The sequence below is a fragment of the Thermobia domestica genome, chromosome 1 (assembly GCF_964235325.1).
Source record: "Thermobia domestica chromosome 1, izTheDome1.hap1.1, whole genome shotgun sequence".
NCBI classification, from domain to species: domain Eukaryota; kingdom Metazoa; phylum Arthropoda; class Insecta; order Zygentoma; family Lepismatidae; genus Thermobia; species Thermobia domestica.
This window is the reverse complement of record NC_137454.1, coordinates 18,964,053-18,990,621: the sequence shown is the minus strand read 5'-3', so window position 1 is coordinate 18,990,621 and position 26,569 is coordinate 18,964,053. Positions and strand designations below refer to the sequence as shown.

The window sequence follows — 26,569 nt, the reverse complement described above, 5'->3', positions numbered from 1 at the left end:
ATAGTAGGAAAGATGGAAGGAAAATGAGGAATAGGAAGAAGAACACAACTGATAAGGCAGATTTTTTAAATATATACAAAATGCTACAGCTACAAAATTGGAAAAGTTTACTAGAATGTAATAATGTTGATGATGCTGTTAAACAATTTTATGATATTCTTAATTATATTATTGATAAAAATGTGCCTAAGAAAAGAATGTTTAAAAAGAACAGATATCCAAGTTGGTTTACCTCTGAAGTTAATAATATTTTAAAAGAAAAAGAATATTATAGGAGGCATAAAAATGAATCGGACTATAACTATGACAAATATGTTAATTTACGTAGTCAATCAAAAAGTAAAATATCTCAAGCTTACAAATCATACATAATGCAAGTTGAGGATACAATAAAAGGTAATGCTCAATCGTTCTGGAATTTTACTAAACGTAAAAAGAGAAATAATAACACAATAAATTGTATGTATTATAATAATCAACAGTTGAATACCAGTAATTCTATTGTAGATGGTTTTGCACGATATTTTAGAAGTGTATATCCCGTTCACTCTGCTACATACGATTTTCCTCAAGCAGGTAAATTGGATGTTTCTCACCCGTTATTAATTGATGTAATTACAGATAACGAAATTTTAATCTCTATAAATAAGTTAAAATCCTCGAAATCAAGTGGTCCTGATATGATTCCAATTTATACCTTTAAGGGGTGTGCTGATATTAATAACACCTCTTGCTCACATATATAATCTTATTTTAAGAACATCCACTATTCCGGCAATTTGGAAGACTAGTAAGGTATGTCCAATACTTAAAAAAGGTAATCCAGACAAAATAGAAAATTACAGGCCGATATCTTTGATTTCAGGCCTAGCTAAAATATTTGAACAGATATTATATACAAAAATTTTCAACCATGTAAAACCATACATTTCGATTTATCAGCATGGATTCTATGCAGGACGGTCTACCACTACGAATTTATTTACATTTATTCAAGACATTTTCGACTATCTTAATAACAAATCTACAGTTGATGCTATATACACAGACTTTGCAAAGGCTTTTGATAGACTTGACCACGATATACTGCTAATGAAATTATCAAATATGGGTTTTTCTGACAAATTGTTGATGTTGCTATGCTCTTATTTACAAGGTAGGAAGCAGTACGTAACATTTAATCAAACTAACTCAATAGTATATGACATAACTTCAGGTATACCCCAAGGCTCTAATCTTGGCCCATTATTGTTTTTGTTATTTATAAATGATTTGCCTACTGTCATTAGATATTCAAAATGTCTATTATATGCAGATGATATGAAAATATATAAGGAGATAAGAGATAGTAATGATGTATCACAACTGCAAGCAGATTTGGATAACTGTTATGCATGGAGTATTAAAAATAAGTTACCATTCAATATCAATAAATGTGTATCAATTTCGTTTTCGAGAAAGGTCTCTAATTACGATCATGACTACAAAATTAACAATATTATTATACAAAAAGTGTATGAAGTAAATGATTTAGGTATACTTGTAAATAGTAAATTATGTTTCAAACAACATATTGACAATATTGTAAACGTTGCATTTAAATCTCTTGGTTTTTTTAATACGAAATACAAGGGAGTTTAAACAGATTAAAGCTTATACAACCCTATTTAACAGTATGGTTCGAAGTAAAATTGAATATCTCTCTATTATATGGTCGCCTTACTATAAGTGTTATGAAAAGAAAATTGAACGTATTCAGAAGAAATTTTTGAGATATTTGTATTATCAAATTTATAAGCAAAATTCCATTAGAGAGAACATATCTTATAAGGAATTATTAAATACATTTAACTATTCTATGTTATCTGTAAGACGGGAGATTTTCCTGTTAATTTTTTTGTTCAAGCTAGTAAATGGCACTGTAGATAATCAGGAATTACTAAGTAAATTACATTTTAATGTAAAAAATACCTATCTTCGTAACAGGGTGCCATTCCATCTTACAAGAGCTAAAACCGAAGCATACTTGAATTCACCACTAATGAGAACGTGTAAAACTTTCAATAATTTATCGGCAACCAATATTGAGTTAGATTTTTCATCATCTTTTTCATCTTATATAAAAACAATCAAGTCTATTGTAATATAAGCAGCGTGTGAGTAAATACTAAGCCTTGTTGTGAAAATATTTAAGTTGAATTTTATATTTTCAAATTATCTTGTACGCTATGGAGTTACATTATTATTTTTTTAACTGTTATTTATCTGTTCTCTGTTCTCTTTTTTCTTTTTTCTTTTCCTTTTTTATATTATACTCACTGATGTTTTACTAATATGTAAACCTATTGTAATTGGGATTTATTTCCTGTAATAGGTACAAATAAATAAATAAATAAATAAATAAATGATTTGCAAAATGGAAGAAAATATTGGGAGTTAAAAGAGGAAGCTGAAATCGAGAAACGGGAAAGAAATATTTCCAGGCCCAAACCTAAAATAAAATAATAATCAGATTATTAATAATAATAACCTCATTAGTCCCAGGACCTGCAAAAAGCAGAATACTTATTAAAAATAATAATCCATTTCCGCGTAACTCCGCACATAAACAAACACATTATAATGGGAAAACAAAGGTAGAACGTACCAATACTTTTATCTCTCCAGTAAAGTTAATTTTTTAAAAAAAAAAAATCCAAAACTCTTAGGCAAAAAAGCCAAGAAAGAAACTCTGTTTATTTTAAAAAAAACAACTTTTTTTTAGCCCTCCCATCTCTTTACTCACGATATAAACAAACTAATATAACCATGAAAATATATTATGTATTGTAATTGTTTATTGATGTAGAAATGATAAAGCAATCACACTGAAAAGTGATTGTTAGATTTTACTCCATGCGGAAAGTCCTAACGATATAAATATGAAGAAGTAGCCCATAGTTAGGTAGGTAATACAGGGTGTTCCAAAATTAATATCAGGGTTTTAAGTCTTCGTAGTATTTATTGCATTTAACGTATAATTATAAATAATAAATCCAATAAAAGAGCAATTCAAACAGTTTTTGCTACAAGTGTTCAATGTAAGCACCATTCGTCACACAGTACATGTCGAATCGGTAGGCGAGAAAGACCAATAAACTTTCCACAAAAACACATTCAATTTAGGGGAATCTTGTTGCAACTGTACCATCTCGTGGGGATTTGCTGACTCCTAGCTGCGAACATTGTGAGTGTTCACATCGCCTCTTAAGGTAAAATGTCGAATCTCACTGAAGACGACACGATCCAGAAAATCTTCATCGTTCATTTGTACAGTTGGCACGTAAATCGTACTCTATAGACTTTAGAGCTAGTAGGAACTGCAAACGATAAGGTCGTAGTTGTAAGTGTCTCCTTAAAATTCTTCACACAGACCGTTGCACTATATGAAGCCGGGGTGGCTCAGTGGTAGAGCGTTCACCTCTGGTTTTTGGGGTCCCGGGTTTGATCTCAGCCCCCGCCAAGTGGGCTTTATGGTGGACAAATACCGTGTGCGTGGGTTTTTTCGGGGTTCTCCCGTTTCCTCCTACTTTCTTCATTCCACCATTTCATTCATTATTCATAATCACCGTCTCCTTTAGCCTAACCGGCATAAACGTGGGACGTAAAACTCAAAGGTTTCATGAAAATCCGTTGCACTATATCTACAGATTCAGTCTTTGCAAAATGTAAAACATAAGAAACTTTCTGATCACTAGTCGCCATGTTTGCTACTAGCGCTTTCTAACGGCAGACAGAGGAAACAGTGCATGCGCATACGTGCGTAGAAAACTCTTTGAGTTGCTCTTTCATTTGATGTATGATTTGTATTTCTAAGTTAATTGTAATAAATACTACAAAGCCTTAAAACCCCAATATTCATTTTGAAACACCCTATATATTTTGATCACTTCTTTTTTCACGTTACTCCGCACATATAGAAACGTGTTATAATGGGAAAACAAAGGTGGAACATACTTTTATCCAAAACGTCTTAGGTAAAATAACCGAGGAAAAAAACTCCATTCAAAAATGCCTTTTTTTAAAGCCCTCGCATCTCTTTACTCAAGATATAAACAAACTAATATAACTGTGAAAATAACACCTCGAAATATATTATTTATTGAAATTGTTTACTGACGTAGAAATGATAGGAGCAATCGTACTGAAAAGCGATCGTTACATTTTACTCCACGCGGGAAGTCTTAACGATCCAAATATGAAGAAGTAACTCGTAGTTAGGTAGGTAATATTATAACGAATTTCTACAATGACCAAATAATAATACGTTCTCTTCAGTTTTATATCTTAATTGTGAAAAGAAAAATGACCTTGAAATTATGACATTAGAAGAAGAGTTTCAACAAATTCGTCACGAGCATTACAATGCACTAAAACCCACTTAATTATACAAGAAGTGAGTAATGAAAAGTTTACAAACACAATTATTTATCTACTTATTAATTTATTTTTTTAAAGTAACTAATTGCACACGTAATAATTACATCAAAACTTGATGTAAAAACAAGATAACCATTGTTCTCACATTACAAGGTCAATACGTGCATTACATTATTCAAACTCTTTAGAACATTAAACTTAAAATGTGGATATTAGAAAATTAATGTAGTTGCAGAATACTTATAAATATAGAGCTTGAAGAGTATTTGAAAATTACCTTCATGAACCAGTGTTTGAGATATAAAATAAGTCATGAAATAAAGTCGAAACGATTGTCAGTACAATATATGCATGCGAATTACACATTAGCTCTTTTAAAATAATAATAATAATAATAATAATAAGATAGGCAAGAAACAGGCAATTAATCGTAAAGTGTTCATGTACACAGTAAAATGAAACCTCTCACCAGGTAGTGTACACTACATGCAGAAAATACAAGGCAAACAACATCTGTTCTTGGAGGCCGCGGTGGCTCAGTGGTAGAGCGTTCACTTCTGGTGCTTGGGGTCCCGGGTTCGATCCCAGCCCCCGCCAAGTGAACTTTGTAGTGGACAAGCACCGTGTGCGTGGGTTTTCTCGGGGTTCTCCTGTTTCCTCCCACTTTCTTCATTCCACCATTTCATTCATTACTCATAATCACCGTCTCCTTTAGCCTAACCGGCATAAGCGTGGGACGTAAAGCTCAAAGATTTCATTTCAACATCTGTTCTTGTATTATGGGTACGTTATAAGAAGAAGAAATACGAAGAAAGGAAGGCAGAGAAGATAAAGTGGAAAGCAACAGTAAGAAACGAAAGTGTTTCGAAACGGGTAAGGGAGAAGAAGACGCTTTTAGCCAGCATGTTTCGTAGGAAGGCCAACTGGATTGGACACATCTTGTGAAGAAATTGTCTTCTTCATACTGCTATAGAAGAAAAGATGGAAGGAAAGCGAGGAGTAGGAAGAAGAAGAACACAGCTGATCGATAATTTGCAAAATACGAGGGATCATCGAAAAAAAGGTTACAAAGCATAACACTTTTATGATAATCACTGTAACTTAACGAAAATTTATTTGTAGATTAGGTTTGAAGACTTTGGATTATGACCCGAGAAGCAGACATTAAAAATGATGACTCGTCTGGAAAATTAGTCAAGAATAGAAATAAGATCAGTGGCAAGGTTCCTGTGGCCAAAAAACACTACACCTGCTGAAATTCATAGGCAGATTTCACACAGGTCTATGGTACAATCTGTCTGTACAGGTGTATGGGGAGGGTTCAATTTCAATGCAATATGTAGGAAAGTGGTGTCGTGTCTGGGGTGGCCACAAAGTTTCGGTTCCGGCGGAACCGGTTCTTGGAGATCCGGTTTTCAGAACCGGTTCCGGAACCGCTTCCAGACCTGGATCTGAAAACCCGGTTCCAAAACCGGATCTTAGGGACCGGTTCTAGACCTGGATCTGAAAACCCGGTTCCAGAACCGAATCTTAGGAACCGGTTCCAAACCTAGATCCGAAAACCCCGGTTCCAGAACCGGATTTTAGGAACCGGTTCCATACCTGGATCCGAAAGCCTTCAAAGACCCGTGAAGAAGGCACAAATTCACCTTCAAAACACTGGAAAAAGGACCACGCGCTTGCGCCCTCCCCGCCCAGACCCGTTTGTGCCACCAGAAAAAAAAATTTGGTCCACCAGTGGGTGTTTAGCCAGTTCAGCCAAATGAATTTGCCAGTTTGCCAGTTTAGTCCATGATTTTGCCAGTTACACAGTTTGTTTAGGCAAATGAGACAAGCGACTGCCGCCTGGGCGCCTGCCTGTCACTTCCACCATTTCATCTAGCACACTGTTCACAGCCTGCCAGCACCTCAGGTTTAGAGTAGGAATGGCCACCGGTTCCACACCTGGGTCCGAAAACCATGTTCCAGAACCAGATCTTAGGAACCAGTTCCAGATTTGGATCCGAAAACCCGGTTCCAGAACCGGATCTTGGAAACCGGTTCCAGACTTGGATCCGAAAAAACGTTTCCGGAACCGGATCTTCTAGAACCGGATCCGTTCAGAGACAAAAACCGGTTCCGCCAGGAAACGGTTCTGGTTAAATATTGTTAATGACAACCCTGGACACAACGGTAGACCCAGTACTTCAACCACTGACGTTACACTTGGAACGACTAGACCACCCTTTCTACAGCCCTGACCTAGCCTCGTTGACTTTCACCTTTTAACTATTCTAAAAGAAAATGGCTGAGCACCATTATCTAAGTATGTCAAAACAGCTGCTTCACTGTGGCTACGATTTTGACGCAGATTTCTATGCATATAATATAGAAAACTTTATCTGCCGTTGTGATAAGTGGCTGAACAAAAACTTTGTTTAGCTTATATCGAGAACAGTGTTGAGTACCCTCTATCATTAGATGTGTTGATCTTCCAGCTATGTTTTACACATAAGCCATAATATGTTTTTTTTTTCATCCCTCTCAGAAGAAAATATTGGGAGTTAAAAGAGGAAGCTAACGATCGAGAAATGTGGATGAAAGATTTCCAGACCCTAATCTAAGGGAAAGGGAAAGATTTCCAGACCCTAATCTAAGGGAAAGGGAAAGATTTCCATACCCTAATCTAAGACCCTAATCCTCTTGTTAGTTCCAGGACCTGCCAACAGGGATAATACTTAATAATAACACATTGTAAGAACTAACTGTAAATAAATACATAATGAATACGGTCGTGTATGAAATAAACCGTTACCATCCTTTCACACAGCGTGCGCGCTTTTGACGCACAAGAGACCTGGATTCCATTTCCGGTAGAAGCTGATGTATATCGGATTGCATATTAAACTGTAGGCCTATGTCTTGTGTAACTTTGCTGCTGAAAGAGACGCTAATTTCAAATCCCACTATTTTATATGTAGGGCTATAATTCTGAAACATTACTTAGACTTCACGAGATCTAACTTGATCCACTTTTTTGCGCTGTTGCCAATTTATAGTTACAGAAGTTTCAGAGATATAAGCACGGCACAATTAATTCGTTAGTCGTTTTAAACTACTTACATATACATAACATCTAAGCATATGAACTTCATATCAACTTGTTTCTCTGCAAATGCTAAATTTAATTACTTAGCTTGCAATAGAAGTAAATTCGTATAAAACAACAGTCAAAAATGAATTGGAAATGAAATGAAATCTTTGAGTTTTACGTCCCACGCTTATGTCGGCTACGCTAAAGGAGACGGTGATGACGAGAAATAAATGAAATGGTGGAATGAAGAAAGTGGGAGGAAACGGAAGAACCCCGAGGAAAACAACGCACATGGTGTTTGTCCATCACAAAAGTCCACTTTACGGGAGCGGTACCTCACGCATCAGAGGTGAACGCTCTGCCACTGAGCCACCGCGGCCCCAGAAATGAATTGGATTTCACGTGACACTGAATGGAGAAACCAAAAATGCTTTGATGGGAAATTGACTACCAAATCTAATTATGATCAAAGCTATTCCCCCTGGCCTAGTGACTAGCGTCCGTGTCTTTGGTATACGGGGTTCCAGGTTCGATTCTCAGTGGGAGAATATTAAATTAATTACAATGGTTCGCATTCCACGTTAAACTGTAGGTCCATGTTTCATATAGCCTTGGTGCCGAAGTACGGTGATAAGCTTAAACAAGCAAGAACAACAATCCAAGGAATCCGAGAAGACTCACGGACACAATTGCACCACAAAAACTCATGTGGTCAGGCGTTGAACCAGGGATCCCTTGGGTCAGAGGTGAGTGCTCTTCTACGAAGTTACCTGTCCCCTACGAGAACTCAGGTTAAATTCCCGATGGGAGAGCATCAGACGCGCTATAGTGATAATGTAGTGTATGTGTTGTCCCATATGGCCTCCCTACTTAGAAAAAACGTAAATACGAATAAACGAATCAAATGAAATCTGCTTGGGTTTGTGTCAACCCTTATAAGATCCATGTACGTTTTTGTACCCAAATGCAGTGTTGTCTTTATCCGCTAATTTAGGTCCTATATCAGGCAATTAAGCCACGTTTATTATTGGCTAAATTAGACGTGGACCAAAAACCATCCTAGATGCGGTTTGGAACCAGATGATCAACTTAGTGGTGCCAAATGTGGGCGAAGGGCGTGAGTTTTTCTCTTGAGGCAATTAAAAAAAAAAAAAAACAATTCCTGCCCTTAACTTTCAAAATATCATACTGAAAATTTGCATACGCATTGTGTATACCTCTAACTATTTATCAGACTTTTTGAGATCTCTACGTCAACCCGGGTCCCGCTTGAGGGACTCAAAGGTTTCAAAAAAGGGAATTTTTTTTTGGAAAATTTACAGGATTTTCCCTAATTTCCTGTTTCTGGTGTATGATATGGTGGTGGTGACTGGTACCCTTTGAGAAGTTGCTTTATTCTGAAGAGAATGATGTATGAACTATGATTTTACGATAAATAGCAATGAAGGAGGAACACCTGCTTGACTGAAAGTGTAAAATTTACCTCAGAAAGCGAGAATCTTATAAGGGTTAAAGGCAGAGAGCACGGTGACTCAGTGGTAGAACACTTACCTTTAGTGCATGAGGAAATCTGCTTCAATACACGGTCAAGTAAGTTTGTGGTGAACAACATCGTGTCTGTGGTTTTCTCGGGGTACTACTCTTTCCTTCCCCATTCTCATTCCATCAATTATTTCATCGTCATTGACTTGCCTTATTACTCGTTTCTCTTACTCTAACGGGCATAATCGTGGAACGTTAAACTGAAAGAAAGATTTTGTCTCCAAAGCAAGTACTCCCATCTTGGGATGGCCACATTTTTTCGAAAAATACTTTTTCGAAAAATGCATTTTTCGCAAACGAAAAATGAAGAACGCAAGTACTCCCATCTTGGGATGGCCACATTTTTTCGAAAAATACTTTTTCGAAAAATGCATTTTTCGGAAACGAAAAATGAAGAACGAAAAAATTTTCGAAAAACGAAAAACGAAAAATTTTTCGGAAAAACGAAACACGAATTTTTTCGAAAAACGAAAAACTTTTCGAAAAAACGAAAACGCGAATTTTTTTATAAAAACGAAAAACAAAAATTTTTATAAAAACGTAAAACAAATTTTTTCGAAAAAAAATTATAAAAACGAAAAACAAAATTTTTTCGAAAAAACAAAAAACGAAAAATTTTTCGAAAAAACGAAAGAGCGAAAAAATTTTCGAAAAAGCGAAATTTTTTATAAAACCGAAAAACGAAAATTTTTATAAAAACGTAAAAGAAAAATTTTTTCGAAAAAAAAATAAAAACGAAAAACGAAATTTTTTTTCGAAAAAACGAAAAACGAAAAATTTTTCGAAAAAACGAAAGAGCGAAAAATTTTTCGAAAAAGCGAAAAACGAAAAAACAAAAATGAAATTTCCGAAAATCGAAAACAGATTTTTCGAAACCCGATCGAGATCGAACCCGAGACTAATGCTAGCCACTCGGCCTAGAAAGAGCATTGACCTTCGTAGAAGCGGAAAAATACCTTGGATATTGAACATCTAACACGACGATGATTAAGCTATGGGCGCAGAATAAAAGTGGGCAATGAAGCTGTATGTTCCAGCACATTGGATGTTTCTGTAGGAATGTTATTCTTTTATTTTTTTTCGCTACAGTATGTTGCACAGAGATGTTTACTTTGAAAACAAAATAAAATAGTGAAGAGAATGGTTTGTTGATGTCGTAGTAACATTTCTTTTGGTCGCTGGCAAGCGTTTATTTTGGCAGCCGAAGAGCATCGTTGGGTTCCAACACACGTGAATACTTTGTGAAGATGCATGGAGAAAGAACGAACCTTTGGGATAACATACTTTCGCACGTGTTAATGTTGGCATCACTTCTTCCGATGTTTATACCACGTGCATACGCATAACATGTAAAATTTCTTCCCAAATTTATCGAAGAATGTTTTCGAAACGTCATTTTTGGAGGCCAATTGATCTCTTGACGTAAGCGAGTGGTTCTTTTCTTTTAAGTTTACACCTACTCTATAGCATCTGTTACTGTTTGAACACAAATTAGATTTACTGTTATTACCGTTTGGCTCAACAAACCATAAATAGAACAGGACTTCGAGGCAGGTAATTACTTCCTGAAGAGCAATGTTTCTTTACCATATTGATGAATATTTGTGTTCTTGTTTGATATTTTGGTCGATAAATGAGCGTCAAAACAGATTAATCTTGAAAATACGATTTACTGATTCATTTAGAAAATCGAAAATTAATTGTTATTTAGCTTTCGAGTCCTTAGTTCTTCGTTATAATTGACCTGTAAATCAAAATAATTTGAATAAATTCTGGTATGAACACGAAAAAGGGATCCCACGAAAGTAAAGGTTAATAAACTTTCTGTACTCAAGAAGCCTACATATCCTTTGATAATAGGCAACCAAAAATTTTTTGTTGTTGTACAGGTTGTATAGGAGCTAGGGAATGTCATAGATTTCAAATGATACAGTACATTAAAGTTACCGATAACCGATACCCATGAAAGCATTGGCTGCATTAACGAATATGACTGAGACAATTCCTCTAATACATCTGGGAATCTCACTAGATACGAAGCATTAGGAGTGTTGTGCATTTTAGTCAACAACGTCAACCGAAAGATTTATGTAGTTTGTGCCTGTTCAATATTCATCCATCATGGTTCAACTCTGGTATATGATGAATTGTTGCTTTGAAATGGAGAAATTATGTTTAAATGAAATGAAATTTTTCGGTTTTGTGTCCTACGTTTATGCCGTGCAGGCTACAGGAGACGGTAATGATGAGAAATGAATGAAATGGTGGAATGAAGAAAACGGGAGGAAACGGGAGAGCTCTGAGAAGACCCACGCTCAAGGTGTTTGTTCACCACAAAGCTCACTTGGGGTGAGCTGAGATCGAACCAATGGTCCCATGCACCAAAGATGAACCACCGCGGACTTCTACTAGTGAGCCACCGCGGACCAAAGCGCAGGGCATTTTTTATGCTATTGTATCCAAATCGATACCCAGGCCCAGCACTTGGATACCCAGGCTCAGCAGTTTGGATACCCAGTTCACTTCATAAATCTTTAAACTATTGGAAGAGTGCTTGAACAATAAATTACTAGAATTATTTGGTTTGCTTTCCAGAGATTCCCAATTCTTATTATCGCCCAATTCCAAGCTTCTCAAAGATTGTTCTCTTTAACCTAACCTGTTTTATCCTGGCAAGCAATCATTTCGTGTCTGTTAGGTCAATATCGTTAATTAAGATTTGTTCAGGCAAATTTTCTGTCATAATTAATAGATGGTACAAACTTGTAAGAAAGTAAGGGATTATCTATTAAATACAAAGAGCTATTTTAACAATTCTTGACCCTCTTTGTTGCACAGTTACTTTTAGTGGCTGTTTTACACCGGCGGGGATGGGGCTACGCGTCTCTAAAATTTTAGGATTTCTATAGAAAACGTACCAAGTGTTACTCATAATCTTCAAGCCCCCCTCTAAAATTTTGTGATTTTTAAACACGAATTATTCTTAAGAGAAGCCCTACCAAAATATTTTTCTAAATCTGTCGCTGGTTACCTTTGTGACCATCACCTTTTCCCTTATACTCAGATATTAGAATCTCTAATACTCAGATTATAGTCACTGGTATTTTTCCGTTTTCTCTTCAGCGCGAGTTTTCTTAAATACAGTATTGCCAGAAATTGTTCCTTTCCTTTGGTAACCAGTGAGTGCCCTTTATTCGGTGGTAGTAGATCATGTATCAATTGCCGCAACAGTAACACAGGTGCTAAGACTAATGATATTAACGGCTCCGTCAAACCTATAGTAATCAGATGAGAAACTTACTCAACGGACTGAAATAGTGTGACGTCACATCCGTCTCGTTGGCATGGTGATCGTAGTTTTATTTTCTAAACAACTTGGCCTAAGAACGTAAGTACAAAGTGAAAACAGTGACGTGTTAACTTCCGGATCGCAAATGTTAGAGTAAAAGAAGCACTTATATATGTTTAAAAAATTCCAATGAAGGAAGCTACGAAAAGATAGAAAAAGCAAGCAATTAAGTAAACAATATGTTAAAATATATCAAGGCATGAAAGTGAAATGTTTCCCCCTGAGATCGCAGATTTTGTGATTTATACATTTGGAGCAAGTGTCAAAATATACTTAGCTTGTTTATTATCGGATATTAGATTCAAATAATTATGGATTTTTTTTTATTTAGTGCCATCAGTATCACACATTACCGGTACATTCCAAACTTGTAAAAAATGAAATGAAATCTGTAAGTTTTACGTCCCACGGTTATGCCGCTTAGGCTAAAGGAGACGGTGATGATGAGAGATGAGTGAAATGTTGGAATGAAGAAAGTGGGAGGAAACGGGAGAACCCCGAGAAAACCCACGAGCACGGTGTTTGTCCACCACAAAGTCCACACGGCGCGAGCTGGGATCGAACCAGGGACCCCAAGCACCGGAGGTGAACGCTCTACCACTGAGCCACCGCGCCCCCTCCAAACTTGTAGGTCTACAGAAATAGTGTTTAAAACTTATGCTGAACCACTTAATTGGATGTATTCTTATGTACTGTCAGTGAGTATTTTTAAAGCAAGTAGGAAATATAAGGAAAGATCCAGTGGCGGATCTAAAAGTTAAACCTCGGGGGGGAGGGTACCAGAACCCAACTATGACAGGTATATCATGAGTTTATTATAAACTTTCAAAAATATATAAATAATACTTTAAATTATTTCTGTGACTCAAAAAACTGAGGGGCCTAGGCTCCCTGGCCCTGGGCCAGATCCGCCACTGGAAAGATCCGATACATGTAAACCGATCAGAATTGGTCCAGATTGAAAATTGTCAGAACGCATATGGTTACAAGCTTCGTGTCTTTTTTCTTTTCTTTTCTTTTTCTTTTTCTTTCTTTCTTTTTTTTTGATTGATTTTTTTTTTGTTTTGTAGCCACTGTAATTATGCACTCATATTTTAAATGGTGGACGTAAAATATCTAAATACGCCAATATAATTGACATTATTTTCAAAGTAGACAATTATTTTTCGTTGTAGGCAAATAGTATACCATATTTGTTCCATTTTCATTGTGCCGACAGCTCATCAGTTTGTACCTTAGAGTTTTTACATTAGGTATAGTTGCTTTTTTCATTGTGCATTACGTGATAATGACGTTGGCCAGTGGCGTATTTACGATTTTGTTTCGGGAGGGGCTTTGCTAACTTTCGGGGGGGCTTTGCCTGAAAATATGAAAATTCTGCAAGATATTTCATATACTTTACTATAGTAAGATTTCGGGGGGGGGCTTAAGCCAAGAAACGCCCCCCCCCCTTAAATACGCCACTGACGTTGGCATTACTTAAGCAATTTCTATCTTATCAGGCTACCTAGAGATGTGGTCACTGTAGAAAAAGGTTCCTTATATGTTACTTCGTTAATTACTAGATTTCACTCGTAAATTTTCTAAATAGGTAAGGTTGCCATATGTCCGTATTTTGTACGGACTGTTTGTATTTTTGAGTCCGTGTCCGTGTCCGTATCGTACAAAGCATGAAAGAGGAAAATGTCCGTATTTGACAGTTTTAGGAGTTGCCCGAAAATTTCCGAGTCGGGAATCGCTAAAATCTCGGGTAAAAAGAATTGTGTTTTCATCATGTAACTTATATTTTAGTTACCATTTAAATAGCTTACGTTTTCAAAAATTTCATTTTTCCATTACAGTTTTTTTTTGGGGGGGATTAGATTTAATATACGTAATTTAATGGCATGATGGTTAATGAAAATATAAAACACGCTACTTTCCAATAATTTTTTAAGTATAAAAATTGTATGATGACCTAAAAATGTGATTTTTAGGTAAGAAATTTGAAAATATTTGTTCTGAGTTTGGGTAGTATCTTTGATGGGTCGTCATTTTAAGGCTTGTCCGTATCTTGGATCAAAAAATTATGGCAACCCTATAAATAGTGGACCCATATTCTTAATCTGTATCTTTTCCTGCCAACTTTACTTCGTCTTCAAAATATTCTAACATTTTTATTAACTGTGTTTCTTATTAACAGTATCCTTCATAGTATTTCTATCGATTCATGCATTTGTTTTTTTTAAAAAAGGCGATCACCATGGTAACGAAGAGAAAATGACGACATCCCTATTTCAGTCTATTATGCTCTAAACATGTAAGAAACCAAGCAATGCAATTGAAGTGTGAAAATAATACTAGAAATTAACCAGTTACAAGTGGAATAACACGCTTTAAAACAAGAGAGAAATTAAACAATGTGAAACAGATTGAGATTTAAAGTGTAAAAATTACGGCAGAAATGGAACCATTATCAAAAAGGTTTACATGCTATGATTTAAACCATTGATAAGATTTAAACCATAAAAATAAATTTTTGATTACATTGTTTCTTAAAAAAAAATAAAGTATTGGTAGTAATATTTAGTATTGAATACATAGGTATACACACAAAAAATGATTTCGTTAGGGAAATGTTGCTTCAAGTTCACGTATTGTTATTTCCTTATTGAGTAGTTTGTGTCTCGTAATGTGTGTTTTGTATCCTCTTAATCTGTGCCAGGCGCGTTTCTTTGTCGTTGTCCTGTCCATGTCCAAATTAAAACTATAGATATAAAAATAAATAAATAAATGATGGAAAATATCCAATTATGATACCACGGTTTTACCTTTAAGTACCGGACTGAAGGTGGATCTGAGAAAAAATGCAAAAAAAAGAACATGTGCGCTCCTGTATTGATGGCGATATGTTGAATTGGAAACGAAGTGGTTAGCCGAAGTCCGACAAATACGTCATTTTGTATGTCATTATTTCAAAAGTGTACATTATACAAAAATGCACTTTTAAAAAAATATTGTGCGTTTGAATTTTGCTGTGTGCGTCAAGGGTCCTTTTGTGCCTGGATACCAGTAGCGATTTCTTAAAAAATGCACTGCCAAAGCGTGTTTAAGTTTTCTAAAAATATCAGTCATTGGAGTTAGATATGGTTAAACCGCATCGCTACTTCTAAATACCTTTGACTAATACAATCAAGTACTGAGTAAATACATTGGATCTGTAACATTTTAAAAGCCTACAACTGATAGTTATGCCTTGTAAGCTAAGGTAGATGGATGGCTAATGAAAGTGAATCAATATAGATTTGTTGAGCGCTTTATCACTGAGCCACCATGCTCCCTACAAACTTAAAGCTGTTTCGACGTAGAGTGACGTTATATTCCAAATAGCAAATTCTTTCTTTCTTTCTTTCTTTCTTTCTTTCTTTCTTTCTTTCTTTCTTTCTTTCTTTCTTTCTTTTTTTCTTTTTCTTTCTTTTTTTGATTTTTTAAAGTAAGGAACGTGACTTGGTATGTAACTTGTACCACAATTCATAACATTGGCTCCACTTGAATTTTCGTGTCCTTCCTGTTGATCTAGTGAGTAGCGCGCACATCTTTGATGGTCATGGCCCCTGGTTCGATTCCCCAGTGGGAGAGATCCCTCGTGGCTAAGCGGTTAACTTAGGCGCCTTTGGCGTGGGAGACCCGGGTTTGATTCTCGGCGGGAGCTCATGTGATTCGAATCCCTCGTTAAGATGTAGGTCCACGCCTCATATGGCCTCGCTGTTGAAAGGGACACTACAATGAAAATGAAATCAAAAGCCACCGGTGGGAGAACTTTGAACGCATTAAAATGGTTCGAATTCCATTTTAAATTGTAGGCCCACATTTCAAAGAGTCTCGGTTACAGTGGTGGATCTATCCCGGGGCCGGGACGGTTTAGGCCCCTCAGTTTTTGAATGAGAAAAATAATTGCAGGTTTATTTATACATTTTTGAAAAATTATACTAAACTTATGATATACTTACTATAGTCTGGGTTCTTGCTGCCACCCCCAGTTTTTACCTTCTAGTTCGCCACTGCTCGGAGTGCTACAGGTAAACAAACAAATATTTTAACGTTTGATTCTTACGAACAAATCGTCGTACTGCTTGTAAGCTTATGCATAATAAAGCTTCAATTCTCATCTCCTTTAAAAAGTGAGAAATCCTAAAAAAATGTATGAAATATACTAAAAATTTAACCTGCAAAAGGATAAACGATACAGTATGAGTTGGAAAAACGATTATATAATGACATGTAGACTCCAATGATGAATGATGATGATGTGAAGTTGGCTCCTCGTCCCCGTATTCCAACGTGGCAACATCTCCCCGAAATCTCAAGGTCGTGAATCCAAAGGTTACCTCCTCTTTCATGCTGCAGTTTATTTGATCTGACACCGATTCTGTAGCGCACCACGTGGACCGATGAAATAAATGGTCCTCATAAGGGCCGGAGGTAATCAAAGGAAGTGGGAGGTGCGGAAATGCCTTCCCTCCCACTCCAAACTGATTCCAGAACCTTGAAGGGATGTTAAATTAAGGACTGTGGTCCTGTCCTCAGCAATCTAGCAATTTAGTTCTAGACAAATCCAAAAAGAAAAGCGCAAAGGCAAGAACGTTTCGAAAGAAGAAACAAAAAGCAAGTCCAGCAGAGAAGGTGAACAGCTTGTATGTGTGCGTGTGTATTTATGGGTACGAGTATATATATATGTGCGTGTAACTCAGTAGCTGAAGGTAGGAAAGAATGTACAAAATTCAGAATATTCCCTCAAGGAACGTTCATCGTATTATCTTGTCACAAGAACATTGCACGGTAATTTATAACCCATTCGTTTACTAAGTTGTATATAGGCACAATTAGATCACCTTAGGAGCTGTAGGTTTGCTTTGGTTGTTGATCCTCAAAGTCATGGATTCGAAACCAGCCATATTATTGAAGTTTTCACAGCGTTTGATTTGAGTCATTCTAGAGCAGCGTTTCCCAACCTTTTTCAACTTGCGGCACACTACAGATGTAATTTGAATTCTCGCGGCACACTCATATACATATTATTATTATTATTATTTGTAAATATAAAATACCATGGTAATTTATTTCTGTGATTACTGATCTCACAGAGAAGAAAGCTCGATGACTGGTTTTCCGTAAATTATTATGCTTATTTTTCATTTTAATTTTAAAAATGGAAAACAATTGCAATGAGATATGAGACTCAGGTTTTTAAAAATACACTTTCTTTTTCGAAAACTGTATCCAATCTTTCACTAAGAAGGAAGATCACTAAATAACGAACGTACAAACAAATCTCTTTTACTTTTAAAACACATTTGTATGCATGTTTGCTTTGTCGAAAAGATTGAATGATATTACGAAACAGTCTGCAACAATAAAGAAGCAATAATGATCATAACAATGATAACAAATACTTTTTTCAATATGAAAAATGTACAGAAAAGTAACCGAGTATGAAAATTAAAATTGTAGATTCATGGTAGAGATACATAGTAATGTGAAATACAAATATACATTTCCCCCTATGTTTTGCAATTTGATTGCCATGAATTAATAACTTTATTTCGATTTCCTCGCGGCACACCAGCGGACCATTCGCAGCACACCAGTGTGCCGCGGCACACCGGTTGGGAAACGCTGTTCTAGAGGGCTATTTTTAAACAAGATGACTTCTTTTCAACGAACTTAGAAAGTTCGTTACTGAATTCTCTCTCTCTCTCTCTCTCTCTCTCTCTCTCTCTCTCTCTCTCTCTCTCTCTGTGTGTGTGTGTGTGTGTGTTTGTGTTATTTGCGATTTTTTTCAATTTTGAGCCCTCCATTCGATAGAGGATCAAAAACTATCTGAAAGAAGTGATGGAATTTTTCGCGTCACTCATACCGTTCCGATATATTGGCCAAAAAAAAAATCGATTTCGGGAAATTTAAGGAGTCATATTTCGGGAACCGTAAGTCATAGAGAAATGATATTGGTGATTAATACCCAAGAGGATGGTAACATTTTGGTATCAAATAGTGACTGTTCCCCAGATATTGGCCAAAAAATTTCGGATTTAAAGTGCCATATCTCGGGAACCGTAAGCCATAGACAGATTATTATTATTATTATTATTATTATTATTATTATTATTATTATTATTATTATTATTATTATTATTATTATTATTATTATTATTATTATTATTATTTTGCGAAATTTTCAATTTTGAAGCCTCCATTTTGAACATATGTCTTCGTAAAAAACATATCGTAGAATGTTTTAACAGAACTCAAAACAAAATATATGAAAAAGAAATTAGTACTCAAGGAAATTATTAACGGATAGATATATTACAAGAATTGTTTAATCAGTGTAATAATAAAGTACAGAGAACAATTGGTATAACGCCTGTAGAAGTTATAGGCCTATTATTATTATTAGGTATTCTGCCTTTCGGCAGGTCCTGGGACTAATGAGGATTTATTTTCAATTTTTAGATTTGGGCCTGGAAATGTTTCTTCCACTTTTGTAGATCTTCAGCTTCCTCTTCTAACTCCCAATATTTTCTCCTATCTTTCAAATCATCGAACAGCTATGTCCTCCTTCTTCCTATTCCTCGCTTCCCTTCCATCTTTCCTTCTATGGCGGTGTGAAGAAGACAATTTCTTCTCAAGATGTGTCCAATCCAGTTGGCCTTTCTACTAACAATGGTGGCTAGAAGTATCCTCTTCTCTCCCATCCGTTTTAAAACATCTTCGTTTGTTGATATTTCTGTCCATTTTATCTTCTCCATCTTCCTCCAACTCCACATTTCGAAGCTCTCCAAATATTTCCTCTCTAATTTCCGTAATGTCCAAGTCTCTGAACCATACAGTCCAATGCTCCATATATAGCACTTGACCAACTTCTTCGTAAGTCCAATATTGAGTCTGCTAGTTAAGAGTGATCTTTTCTTGTTGAATGCTTCTTTAGTTATGGCAATTCTTGACCTGATCTCTTTGGTGCAGTAAGGGCCTCTCGTCAAAATATTTCCCAAATACTTGAAATTGTCGACCTCTTCAAGTTCTTTTTGTTCTACTCTGATCCGTAAGGACGTATTTCCACGGGATATTCTCATAACTTTCGACTTTTCGATATTAATTTCCATTCCATACAGTTTTCCAGTGTCAACTATTTTGTCAATCATCTCCTGTAGTCCTCCTTCGGTTTTAGCTATTATAACCGTATCATCTGCATACCTGATCTTGTTAATGATCTGTCCTCCAATCTTGAAGTCTTCAGTTCCCATTAATGCTTCCTTCATTAAACATTTGCTGTAAATGTTGAATAATTGGGGCGACAAAGTACATCCTTGTCTGACTCCTCTTCCAATCTCCACACTATTGGTTTCTCCTTCATTGAAGCGCAACTTCACTCGTTGTCCTGTGTACAGGTTTAGAATGAGTCGTCGATCTCTTCAGTTGACTCCGATTTCTTTAAGTATTTTCACAAGTTTCGTCAGAAAAATTAATTCTTTTTGAGTTCGTTCTGGAAATGCTCTTGGAGCATTCTCAACCGGGTAAAAAATGAAATAATTTGTACTAAAGAGTGAAAAATAATTTTATTTCCAATGAAATTACCTTTTAAAAAATTGTTTTTATATAGAACTAAAAAGAAATCCATGGGGAAAGATCTCGTATACAATTAATTTCTAATATAAGTACGTGAGAGCGCTCACATATTTTGGAGACTCCTCATGGATTATGAACAAAAATACACGTCTACTGAATGTGATAAGTGGGTTCGATTCCCGGTAGGAACATGCGTGATTCATTTTTTTTTTTACCTTAAATGATCCGTCAATGTCTTCGTACTGAAAATGAATGATCGAATGAATTACCGATTTGCTTAAAAAACGACCGAAATTGTAAGCATACTTAAATCTAAATGCATAATGAAAATATTTTACATGTTAATAAATATTATAAGTATACGAGAAATGTAGGTAGTTAAATTTTCACCATTACTTAGTTATTTTTTTTTAATCCATTTCAGATTACGCTCTCACTAACATGTAACACTTCCCAAGTGTAACACTCCGATTTTGATAAAAAATTTGGCAGGTAGATGCTACACATGAAATAAACGAACACCTGTTTTTTTTTTTAATAAAATAATAACTGTGTTAATTTTCTAGAGAAAATAATTTTAAGGAACATTTTATAGTAGTTTGTTTTATGATGTCCGAATATTAAAGCAATAAAATAAACACAGGGAAATACAAGAAAATCTTATTTATCTACTACTATTATATTTAATTCACGTTCATTGGATTATTATGTTTATATAAAAGTTAACTATTTCAGTTTTATAGCAAATAAAATAATACATTTCTTTTAAATATACTGTATTGTTTGGAAATAATGCGAAATGTCCGAGATTCCCTGTATTCCTTCACGAACATGAAATTTCGCCTTATCTGAGATCGTGAAGAAGCCAGAATATACGTATGTTTTATATTTGATTGTCTTGAAAGCTGTACAATTTTCAAGTTTTACGTAGAAGGTATGGTAGTTTAGTGCTAGAGCTCTTACCTCTGGTGCGTCGGGTTCATGGTTCGATCCCCGATCAAGTAAGTTTGTGGTGGACAATATCGTGTGCATGTTATTTTTTCGGAGATACTCTCGTTTCGTCCAACATTCCCCCACTTCTCCCATCGTCATTCACTTGCCTTAATCATCCCTTTCTCTTAGCCTGAAATAACATAATCGTGGGAGTTAATTTCATTTCGTCTTTTCAAAGAATTAGTCCTAGAACCGACAGTCCTATTAGCGACAGGAACTGTTATCTGTCCTATGAGCGACCGATTCATTTACGTTGAGATAATGGAAGATGATATGATTCCATCTCGTAAAATATGTTTGCCTCTGGCGTTATTAGCGCCCGAACAACCTTGGTATGAAATATGTACGTGCCAGTGATACTGTTCGTCAAATATTTTTTTTCCTCTACTATGAGCGTAAATAAAACTTATTTTAATTTGGGTTAGATTTGACATAAAACATATCAAATAACTTAACGAGACAACAGGGATATTTCCATGAAAAGTATATCCGTAAAGGTAAAACAATCCAAAAGGTACACAAACTCTTTAAACTACCGTCCCCCTATTGTAAGGTACTAAAACGTAAACTAATTGCTTAATTTGCCATCCTCCCTTGTGTTGACTTATACATAAAAGCTTGCGGTGAAGCAATCTGAAATAATCCCTTATAACTAGACGAACTGTTAAGTCCTGCGAGAGACTTTTAACTTGTGTAATAATTTCTTCGAATAGGCCTACACCGTGTTTTTTAAATTTCTTTGATATCCTCAAATGGTGAACACCTTTTTTCCATGGGCACCCGACGAGAAAGCAGGCTCACAAAAATTTATACGTAATATAGCAAGCCACGTATATTAAATATCAGATATACCAGACGTGATACAGCAACCATGGAAGATGCCCCTTCCTAGAAAATTTTCTTCGGACGCTCATACCTCTTTCTGATTTCTTTCTTACGCCATAAACATATTCAATCTAAACTTATGCACCGTGTCATTTTAACATGAAATTTTTAATTATATTAGAATCATAATACTCTAAATATTTAGTTAGTTTTCCCCTTGATAGAGTCAATGTATTCATAGAAATTAATTCAAAAATATAATATTAGGAAAAACGTATAAAAGATTGTTAATATAATGAGAGCATTCTCACTTATTAAATTCAGGTAGAGCGAAATTTTTCACAGTACATTTTGTTAGGTTCTAAAAAACATTAGCATAAAACAAGTTAAAGAAGAGAGAACCTTATCTCCTTCCATTATCTTAGTATGAACGAATCGGCGACTCATAGGGCAGTTAATAGATCGAATCGGTCGCTCATAGGACAGTTAACAGTTCCTGTCGCTTAAAGGACTGTCGCAAGTGGGAAGACACCCTTTTCAAATATTATTTACTCCATGTTCTGCAAAGCCATCAAGTGCGGTAAATAACGAATTTATGTACTGAAGTTAAGCAGATTTCTGTGAGTTTTTGCTCTTAATTATATCCAGAAATGTGAATCATTGGACGGGTACTTATATCTTATGCTCTAACTTCCATTCATTCATTTAATGCATTACGTATTTTGCGTGTGTTTGTGGGTGGTCGTTTTTCACTGTTGATAATTTCCCATCGTGTTCGTGATACATTGTTTAACGTTAAAAAAAAAACATAAAACATACACTGTTTGTTAACCTACACGTGTTATTATATGCATTTTTCATATATTTTTTTTCTAAATCGTGATAATACATACCTATTCCTTCAAGTATAATTACGTCCAATATTTTTATCAATATTTCTTCAGCAAGGACCGTATTTTTTTTCTTTCATAGTGCTATCAATATTATCCTGTATTTATATAAATCTGTTAGAAGCCAGAGTGCAATTTTTTTCTTTTAAAAAAATATAAAATCATGCAAAGCTGATGTAGTTCAGAAATTCACGTGCAACTATTCGTCAAAATATTCCTATGAACCCATGCGTGCTGCGGTACGCAAACACTAATTGGCCCCTAATTATCACTTCCCCGTCACGTTTTCTCTCTGTGTTGCGCACATTAACGTTCACTATTTGCATACATGAATATGGGAGACCACCATAATGTATTCTTAATCCTAGTTTGACGTGATAAGTTGGCAATTAAAGCTTAAAAATTGTAGCTCTCGTGTAATCGTATATAGAAAGAAAGACTGTTTTTCTTACTTACCTTATGCCAATGTTGCCAGATTTAAAAACTAAAATGTTCGTATTAAAATCTAAAATACTTATATTTTTAAAAAAGAAACTAGTTGTTTCGTCGGAGCCTTCGGCCGGTTGTACACTATAGGTTAAAATCATGTATAATTAAAAGAAGTTTGTTCACCAATCAACATCTGTTAAACAAATAATAATGCTCAGATTTAAATACGAGGGCGTATCAAAAAGTCCATGCAATCACCACGAAGAAATCCACTCTAAAGAACCCTGCTACCATGATGATGTTAGTCCTTTTCTACGTAGTCACCGTGCTTAGCGACACATTTTTGCCAGCGGTTCTTCACTTTCCGTAAGAACATTTTGTGAAAGTCTGCAGTTTGGCGTTGAAAGCACAGTTCAACTTCAGAAATGACATCATTTCTACTGTCAAAATGGCATCCTTTGAGTCGAGAGAAATAAATCAGTTGGTGCTAGGTCCGGTAAGTATGGAGATTGGGCAATATTTCATACCCTAATTCCACTGCAGTCATTACGGATGCATGAGCGGAATGAGCTAGTGTGTTGTCTGCCAACAGCAGCACCCCTTTTGTGATTAATCCACGACGTTTCTTCTTCAGTTTCTCTTGTAACTTAGTCAGGAGATGGGAACAATAATAGTAATAGTTTGTCTCTGTGGTAAGTCATCTGTCATGGTGACCCCTTCACAGTCCAATTTGAAATTGCCGTTTCCACTAGCATACCATCTCATAGGATGGGCTTTAATCCCCATAGATTTCTTTCATTTCTTCGTGGATTTGTTTTACTGATTTCCCCTAAAGATAAAGCAACTTAATGGTGCTCCGTGGCTCAAGCTTGTGAATTATTGCACTTTCAATGATTTACCTTAAAAAAAAAAAAAAAAAAAAAAAAAAGCAAGGCGTTGTGACCATGTTAGAATTTTCATGGTTAACATACAAAGACCTAGCTATAAAATGCATGGATGAGAAAGTTCGTAGTTCATCACCTTCTAGGTGATTGCACGATCGTTTTCAATACCCCCCTCACATGCTTATGGCCTTTGTCCTAACAGTAAAGAGCAAAGCACATGTATGCTCAGCATAATCAGTATTCATTTTCAAGCAATTAAATTGAAGCGATACAGTTTAAGTTCCAATTAAATCATCACAATAGTTTTAAACCGTCAAGTTGTATGCACGCTAACGCTATCTATTGGTGTCAGAAAGTCCGCGTAGTGTCAGCTATTAGCGTGAATGCTATTACGAGTTAGCGTGTTGCACAGGCTGAGATGTTTCCCCTTTTATGATTAGGATTGTTAAACAAAACGCTAATACCTTGGTACTCTCCCGAGAATTATATTTGAAGAGAACATTTAATCAAATGTTCAACTGTTCTTATTGAAACAAGAATCATTCCACAGAATATGCATTTGTGTATCCACGTGTGTGCTTTTCCTGAGGTCTACACAATAATTATCTCTCTTAAGACAGACTTCGGTTAAGAATAAAGGGTCTGAAAATGTTAAGAAAATACTGCAAGTTAAAAGTTTGCACATTTACACTACATACCCTAGTAGAACAGACAGCGGACCCAACAGTGGAAACCAATATAAACAGCGGCTAGCCAATATAAACTATTGGATAAATGACGGCAAAATGTTGGTTGGCCAACATAAACTGTTGGATAAGTGATGGCAAACTATTAGTTGATCAACATAAACTGTTGGATAAACGACGGCAAATTGTTGGTTGGCCAACACAAACTGCTCGATAAATGACGGTAAATTGTTGGTTGACCAATATAAACTGCTGGATAACTGACGATAAATTGTTGGTTGGCCAACATACACTTTAAACAATATTGGGCCAACTTATTTTCACCTTTATTACTATTATTATTTTTTATTTATTTGTTTTGCAATTCCCAATTCCAAACCATTCCGGCCATTACCCTACGTTGGAAGTGTGCTACTGGGAAGAGTGATACCAATTTTCTCACGATAACTTTTGTAAACAAAAATAATAAATGAATAAATAAATAAATAAATAATAATAAAGAAAATGATTTTTATGAATATGGCGTATGTTTTTCTTTAGAGTTCTCAGTTATTTCCACGGTTAGAGTCGAAATATATATATATATATATATATATATATATATATATATATATATATATATATATATATATATATAATCACAATCACTCAAACCGGGACAGTTGGGAAGCTATCCCCGATATTAAAATCAACACTAGCAAGTTGCTTTTCTATATTTTAATGGAAAATTTGTGTATTAAGTAATCTAAACTAATATTTTAAAGTATTTTATAATTAATTCTAATCAAACTTAATGTGGTTTATTCCTGGTTTGCCGTGTTGTTTCCTCTTTCATTTTTTTAAAAATTCATTTTTAAAAAGTGTTACTAATCATCATCGAAAGAAATCCTCATAGTGATTCCCACACTACACAGTGGGGCGAAAACGCAAAAAGCTGGCCAAAAGTAAAAAAACGAAAGTTTGTAATATACGATTTTTTTAATGTAGTTGGCTAGAGAGATGTTAGAAGGGCCCAAATCCATAAATAGAATACGGTTTTTACTTTATTCCGACTACCTGAGCCACTCTTAAGTAGACCCTTCAGCAGGTCCAATGCGTACAGAATAATAGAAGAATTGTGACGCGTTCGTTGAAACGGTTGTAACTTTCGAACGCGTTCATAGTTTTTAAATCTGTAAAGTTTTCCTATATCGTACTGGTAAGTAGAATAAGTGTATGAAGTGAAAAATTAATAATAATGATGTAATAATTTATAATTTGAATCGTAAGTCAGGCAAAATTTTCACATTGTTTATATATTTTATTAACTTAAAGCGTTGAAAACATTATGTGCACCCTCGTGCACCACGGTCATATTTTGTAGAATGGTAGTCTGAATATTAATTAATGCTGTCGACAAAAAAGTAGCTGCCAAAACGTGCCAATTACGAAGCGTGTTGATGTTAATTATTGTTCATTTAATGTTACAGTGACAAGCCGTTGCAGTTATCTTAACCGAATCAAATACCAATAATTTGTGTCATTTAAGTAATAATACATTTCTAATAAATAAGAACGTAAGTAACAAGTAATTGTTCATCAAAATATGTAAAAAAAAGTGAATGTTGTTAAAGATACATTGTGAAAAGTACGAAGTATGTTGACATTCTTTTTATTCCGCCATTTTGGATCCGCCATTTTGTTTTTTCAACTTTAGTTGCAGAATCGTAATTAGCAACCTCAATAACCCCTTAATACTAAATTTCATTTAATTTGAATATAGTTATATTTTGGCCAGCTTTTTGCGTTTTCGCCCCACTGTGCACTAGGAAGTAATGAAAATACGTGTTCATTACCCACATAAGATAAATTATATAAATGGCTGCGCAGAACCA

The 26,569-nt window shown here is 35.3% G+C and overlaps 1 protein-coding gene across 1 annotated transcript in view; it reads left to right on the top strand.

Annotated features, from left to right (window-relative positions):
- The window catches only part of LOC145687985 (uncharacterized), a 550,882-nt gene that overhangs the window by 369,350 nt on the left and 154,963 nt on the right, over positions 1-26,569 (top strand). The window lies entirely within an intron of this gene.